The 6,585-nt window shown below is 50.6% G+C and overlaps 1 long non-coding RNA gene across 1 annotated transcript in view; it reads left to right on the top strand.

The window, feature by feature from the left end:
• The window catches only part of LOC111972123 (uncharacterized), a 12,886-nt gene extending 6,960 nt beyond the window's left edge, over positions 1–5,926 (top strand). Inside the window, exons 2-3 of the long non-coding RNA XR_002878383.2 lie at positions 4,448–4,545; positions 5,862–5,926. This is a non-coding gene — a long non-coding RNA (uncharacterized lncRNA). The remainder of the gene's footprint in view (positions 1–4,447; positions 4,546–5,861) is intronic.
• The last annotated feature ends 659 nt before the right edge of the window (positions 5,927–6,585 follow it).

The raw sequence follows: 6,585 nt of genomic DNA, 5'->3' as shown, positions 1-6,585 counted from the left end.
CGAGAGGGAGAGAGGGGGACAGAAGAGATGGAGACACCAGACCGAGAGGAGAGAGGGGACAGAAGAGATGGAGACACCAGACCGAGAGGAGAGAGGGGGACAGAAGAGATGGAGACACCAGACCGAGAGGAGAGAGGGGGACAGAAGAGATGGAGAACCAGACGAGAGGAGAGAGGGGGACAGAAGAGATGGAGACACCAGAACGAGAGGAGAGAGGGGACAGAAGAGATGGAGACACCAGACGAGAGAGGAGAGGGGACAGAAGAGATGGAGACACCAGACCGAGAGAGGAGGGGACAGAAGAGATGGAGACAACCAGACGAGAGGGAGAGGGGGACAGAAGAGATGGAGACACCAGACCGAGAGGAGAGAGGGGGACAGAAGAGATGGAGACACCAGACCGCAGAGGAGAGAGGAGGACAGAAGAGATGGAGACACAGACGAGAGGAGAGAGGGGGACAGAAGAGATGGAGACACCAGACGAGAGGAGAGAGGGGGACAGAAGAGATGGAGACACCAGACTGAAGAGGAGAGAGGGGACAGAAGAGATGGAGACACCAGACCGAGAGGAGAGAGGGGACAGAAGAGATGGAGACCCAGACCGAGAGGAGAGAGGGGACAGAGAGATGGAGACACCAGACCGAGAGGAGAAGGGGGACAGAAGAGATGGAGACACCGACCGAGAGGAGAGAGGGGGACAGAAGAGATGGAGACCCAGACCGAGAGGAGAAGAGGGGGACAGAAGAGATGAGAACACCAGACCGAGAGGAGAGAGGCGGACAGAAGAGATGGAGACACAGACGAGAGGAGAGAGGGGCGAAGAAGAGATGGAGACACCAGACCGAGAGGGGGAAGAGAGGAGGACACCCAGAGGAGTGGAGAAAGGGGACAGAAGAGGAGAGAGAAAGGGGACAGAAGAGGAGAGGAGAGAGAGTGGAGGGAGAAATAAAAAGAGAGAACAGGAGTGATGTAGAGGACACACCCACCCACACAAACATACACACACGTCCCCTACACCCAAGATCACATTAACACTTCCCTTCTACACGTGGTACTCTTCATCTATTCATGTGCCTTTACCCTAAATATTTCACCAGCAAATTATTTATTTATGCCCCTCTGAACATCTCTCTCCCCAGCCTGTCTGAAACAGAGAGACAGAGAGTGATGAGAAAGACAGAGAGAGGCAAGAGAGGGAGATGGAAAGAGAAAGATTGAGGGAGAGAGGGAGCGGGCGGGTGGCAGAACAGAAAGTGTGCCACAGAGCAGACAGACGCTCTGCAGTCCCGATCAGTCCCAGACCCACATCTGTTTCAGCCCAGAAACAGCAGCCTAAACAAATGTTTCCCCCAGTGATTGATGGACAGATTAGGGGGAGTGATGAGAGGACGGATGGAGAGAGGAGGAGGGAGGCTTGGCCCGGCTGCTGGCTCTGTACTGTTATGTGATCTCCTAGCCCAGTCTCTCCCCTCGCCCCCCCCCCCCCCCCCCCCCCCCCACCCATGGATAATCCTTCTAAATTCTCGGCTCAACTTGCTCCAGTTTCAGCTCCTCTAAATTGTGATTGAATGCTGTCGTCCCACATGGCTGGCCTGTCTGTCTACCCCCTCCCTCCTCTCCCAGATTAACCGGATCTGTTTGGTGTTTCAGGATCCCCCATGCTGTCTGACACCACCAGGGCCCAACTGAGCCACACTGAGAGAGAGGAGAGGAGACTCCCCCCTCACTCCCCCCACCCCCCCACTCCCCCAGGATGCTCTGAGACCAGAACACGCTGGGTCTGTAGTTATATCACTCACAACCTGACCCATACAGAAAACCGTACTGCATTGAGGAATGTGTTATTGTGAGTGCTGATATAAAATGGACAGTCGTCGGTCTGGAATGTAGTCTGTGGTGGTCCACTGTCTAGTGGTCAGAGGATTTGTTAGGCCGTCTCTTCTCTAGCGCAGTCTATCCCCCTCCCTCCCCCCACCCCTGTGTGTGTGTCAGACCAGTGTAGTATGAATGAAGGTCAGTGGGGCTCCGTCGGCAGCCGCCCCTCCCCCACCGGGGTTGTGTACTGAGTTGAGGCCGTCGGTCCAGGAAACCGCCACATAGCCACAGCACTAGGCACAAACTGAGCTGCACAACCCGCAGCTTAATTACTGGAAAGCCCAAAGAGTGTCTGACCTCCACCATTAGCCTAATTGAAATTTAATTTAATTTTCTTGTCTAGACTAATTAAGCTCCTACTGAAACCTGCAATCTTTTAGCCGCCTAACTAGACTCTGGACAGACAGGATTCACACCCTATTCTGTGGAAAGAAAGGGGGAGGAAAAAGGGGGAGAGAAGTTAGAGGGTAAAGAGGTGGAGCGGAGAAGGGCAAAGGGGAGAGGTCTGGTATTGGCTCTCAGGGGTGGGTGTGGTGAGAGAGAGAGATGGAGTGAGGGAATGAGAGGAGGGAGAGAGAGATGGACAAATAGAGTTGTGCAGACTAAGGTCCGGTCAGGGCGTGTGAGGTGAAGTTTTACAAGCATTTAGCTACATCTGCAATAACATCTGCTAAATGTGACAAATAAAATGTGTTTTGATTTGAAGCAGCCTATGCCACTGATCTGGAGCATGTGGTTGAATAACACTGACATGCATTATCTTTTTAGCCTCAGTTGTGTGCATTCATTTTTGTGTGTGTGCGTCTCAGGCTTTTTGTGCGTAGCCCCCATTTAGCACAAGGGCTTGTTGCGTGTCAGCTCAGCGCGTGTGTGTGTACGCACCTGTTTGTATGTTTCAGTAGTATCTCCCTCCCTCACGACACTTCCATCCCCTCAGCTATAAAGTCCCCAAGAAAGGGAATGTAACTGAACTGAATGATTACCGACCCATAGCACTCACCCCCGTCACCGTGTGGTGCTTTGAGATGCTCGTCAATGACCACATCACCTCCTCCCTCCCTGACACACTCGACCCTCTCCAATTCACCTACCGCCCCGACAGATCCACGGACGACGCAATCGCCATTTCACTGCACACTACCCTCACCCACCTGGAGAAAATTAATGCATATGTGAGGACACTGTTCATCGACTACAGCATAGTGCTCTCTAAGCTCACCACAAAGCTCACGGCCCTGGGACTGAACTCCCTATGCAACTGGGTCCTGGACTTCCTGACGCGCCATCCCCAGATGGTGAATGTAGGCAACATTAACTCCTCCACACTGATCCTCAACGCGGGGGCCCCACAAGGTTGCGTCCTATGTCCCCTCCTGTACTCCCTGTATACCCACAACTGCGTGGCCTCACACAGGTCGAACTCCATCATCAAGTTTGCTGACGACTCAACAGTAGTAGGCCTGATTATCAACAATGACCAGACGGCCTAGTGGGAGGAGCTAGGCACTCTGACGGCTTGGTGCCAGGTATACAACCTCTCGCTCAACGTCAGCAAAACAAAGGAGCTGATTGTGGACGTCAGGAAGAACCAGGCTGGGCACATCCCGATCCTCATCAATGGCAGCCCTGCCATGGAGACGGTCAAAAGTTTCAAGTTCAGGAGGCTGAAGAAATTCGACCTGTCTCCGAGGGCCCTCAGTGTTCTACAGGCGCACCATCAAGAGCATACTGTTAAGCTGCAACACAATTCCACCGCCGCTAACCGTAAGGTGCTACAGAAGGTGAAACGCTCAGCCGAATGCACCATTGGGGGCACACCTTCAACACCAGGTGTCGCAGGAAGGCCAAGAAGATCATCAGGGACCCCATTCACCCGAGCCACGAACTGTTCATCCCACTTCCATGACTCAGATGCAGGCAGTACAGGAGCATCATGGCAAAAACGGAAAGACTGGCCAATAACTTCTACCCCCAGACCATCAGGCTGCTGAATAGCCACCACTAGTCAGCTACCTAGTCCCTCCCACCCTCTACCCGGTTATATCGCCCTGCCTCTAAAACAACATCCCTGCTGTGTTTGTGTTCCCCCAACTACACAGCGAGGGGAACAACACATAAAGTGCTTCAGACAGGCTTCAGGGGGGAGCAGGGTCCTCCTGGGGGGCGTTTGTTGAGATTCTTTGCTTTTAGCAGGTGAAAGACAGTGCCGTTTTAATGTTTGTGATTCACCATGAGTTATTCATTTGACGTTTTCCCTTCTCAGTGCTTTGTAGGCAAGAATACATTAGCAAAAAGCATCCTAGCAGAGGAGAGGGAGGAGAGAGGGAGGAGAGGAGAGGAGAGGCGAGAGAGATGCTAATGTGAGAGGGGGAGGGAGACAGTCATTAGGAGTGAGAGAGGAGGAGGAAAGGGGAGAGAAGAAGAGGGTGGTTGGAGAGAAAAGAGTGAGAGAGTGTTTGTGAAAGAGGGGTGCGGAGAGATAAAGAGTGCAAGGACAATTTTTTATGATGTGTGTTGAAGTGACCTTACTCTCCCTTCTTCTTTCCTCTCTCCTTTCTTTTCTCTCCCCCAGGTCCCTATTCAGCCTGGCCAGTCTTTCAAGTTCACAGTCCTGGAGACCCTGGACCGCATCAAGGAGGAGTTCCAGTTCCTCCAGGCTCAGTACCACAGGTGCTGTATACTCACTCACTACCCTCCACCTCCCCCTTATAGACTATACAGATAGTATATACACACCACCCTCCATCTTACCCCATGCAGGCATATGTAGGCACAATCCTAACGTAAAATCCATGTATGTAACTCAAAACTCCCATCTTCAGACACACAGATACATGGATAGCACAGACTTTTACTTCTATTCTGTGTTGATGTTTATGACATAAATTAGACACCATACAGTGGGGAAAAGACTACATGGATCTCCATCTCTGCCACTGCGCTACCTACGATATATATTGGGCTCCCGAGTGGCGCAGCGGTCTAAGGCACTGCATCTCAGTGGTGAGGTGTCACTACAAGCACCCTGGTTCGAATCCAGGCTGTATCACAACCAGCCGTGATTGGGAGTCCCATAGGGTGGTGCACAATTGGCCCAGAGACGTCTGGGTTTGGCCGGTGTAGGCCGTCATTGTAAATAAGAATTTGTTCTTAACTGACTTGCCTAGTTAAATAAAAAATAAATATATGTATCTATATTTAAAAAGGAACTATAGTTGTGTGATATTGTATGTCATAAACATTAATACACAATAGAAGTAAAGGTCTGTGCTATCTGTGTGTCTGAGGATTGTGTCCTATATGAATGCGTGTACCTCAGGTACACATGCCCCTCCTCTCTCTAAAGGACTGGGGGATCCCCCTGGGAACCACTGTCACACTTCTACTGCTCCACTTATTATTCTGTGGAATATTACACGTCAGGCTTAATAATACTGCACTTGATGTATGTGAAAGCCAAGGATGGGTGCAGTGAACTATAAGGTTGATATAACACAGTCATACACAGGTCAAATGCAGGTAGTGATTCTAATCTTATCCATCATAGTCCACCTGGCACAGTGGCAGGGTGCAAGCCTGGTCCCAGATCTGTTTGTGCTGTTTTACCGACTCCTACGCTCGATGTCACAGGCTAGTAGGGTGTGGTGATATTGGTCTGTTCTTCCATATCATAGCAGAGTGTCTGTTTTATCAGAGTGTTAGCAGAGTAGAGTTGACCTTGGTGCTGAGAGCCCAGCTTCACACCATGAGCTGAATACTCATGGCCATAACTCTCTCGGTCACAGCAGTGAACAGTGTGTTGAAACTAGCATTGTTCTCAGCAGCCTGGATCCCATCGGTCTCTCTGTCTAATTGATCTAGACCCATAACCTTTTTCAGCTTTGACACAAAGGAGAGATTCAGGTTGAGCTGCAGCAGGGTAGGTCCTGCCTTAGATCAGTTTGTTGACACGTGTGTGTGTTTGTGTTTTCCCTCTTTCTCCGCAGCCTGAAACTGGAGTGTGAGAAGCTGGCCAGTGAGAAGACAGAGATGCAGAGACACTACATCATGGTAAGATCTATTCTATTTCCACCAGCGTTGGTTCACAGACATCAATGAGACAACGTGGAGAGGGAAGCCCTGTCTGTCTTGCTTTACAAAAATACCCCTCTCCATTACACCAACAAAGGAAACTATCTAGGAATGGGCAACTCCAGTCCTCGGGGGCCAAATGTTTTCCCCATCCCAAGCAAACACAGCTGATTTAAAGTCATTGCGTTCTAAACTGAAGATCAGGGTTAGTTGATTATTGGAGTCAGGTGTGTTAGCTGGGTCTGGGGCAAAAGTGTGACACCAATCAGGCCCCCTGGGGACTGGAGTTGCCCATCCCTGATTCTAGCTTGTTGAGGAGCATCATCTTGAGTTAGGAGGATGAGACTCTCAGACTGTCCAAAAGCAGAACATATCCCTCTCTCTCTCTCTGTCTCTCGCTCTACTCCCTCTGCAACAGCTTGAGCCCCTCCACATCAGTCTGTCTGCCTAAAGACTTGTATGTTATTAACTATGTCTATGTCTGTGGAACAAACACAGTGAGGACAACCTGAATATGATATGAACCATCTGCTGAGCAGCTCCCATTTCATCAATGAGAGAGAGAGAGAGATGGAAGAAAGTGAGTGAGAGAGACTGAGAGAAAGGGGAAGGGCAGTGCACAATGGTAGACAGACAGAC

This window comes from Salvelinus sp. IW2-2015, linkage group LG13 (genome assembly GCF_002910315.2).
Source record: "Salvelinus sp. IW2-2015 linkage group LG13, ASM291031v2, whole genome shotgun sequence".
In the NCBI taxonomy this organism is placed as follows: domain Eukaryota; kingdom Metazoa; phylum Chordata; class Actinopteri; order Salmoniformes; family Salmonidae; genus Salvelinus; species Salvelinus sp. IW2-2015.
Note: the sequence above shows the minus strand (reverse complement) of the source record. Positions and strands in the feature narration are given on the sequence as shown.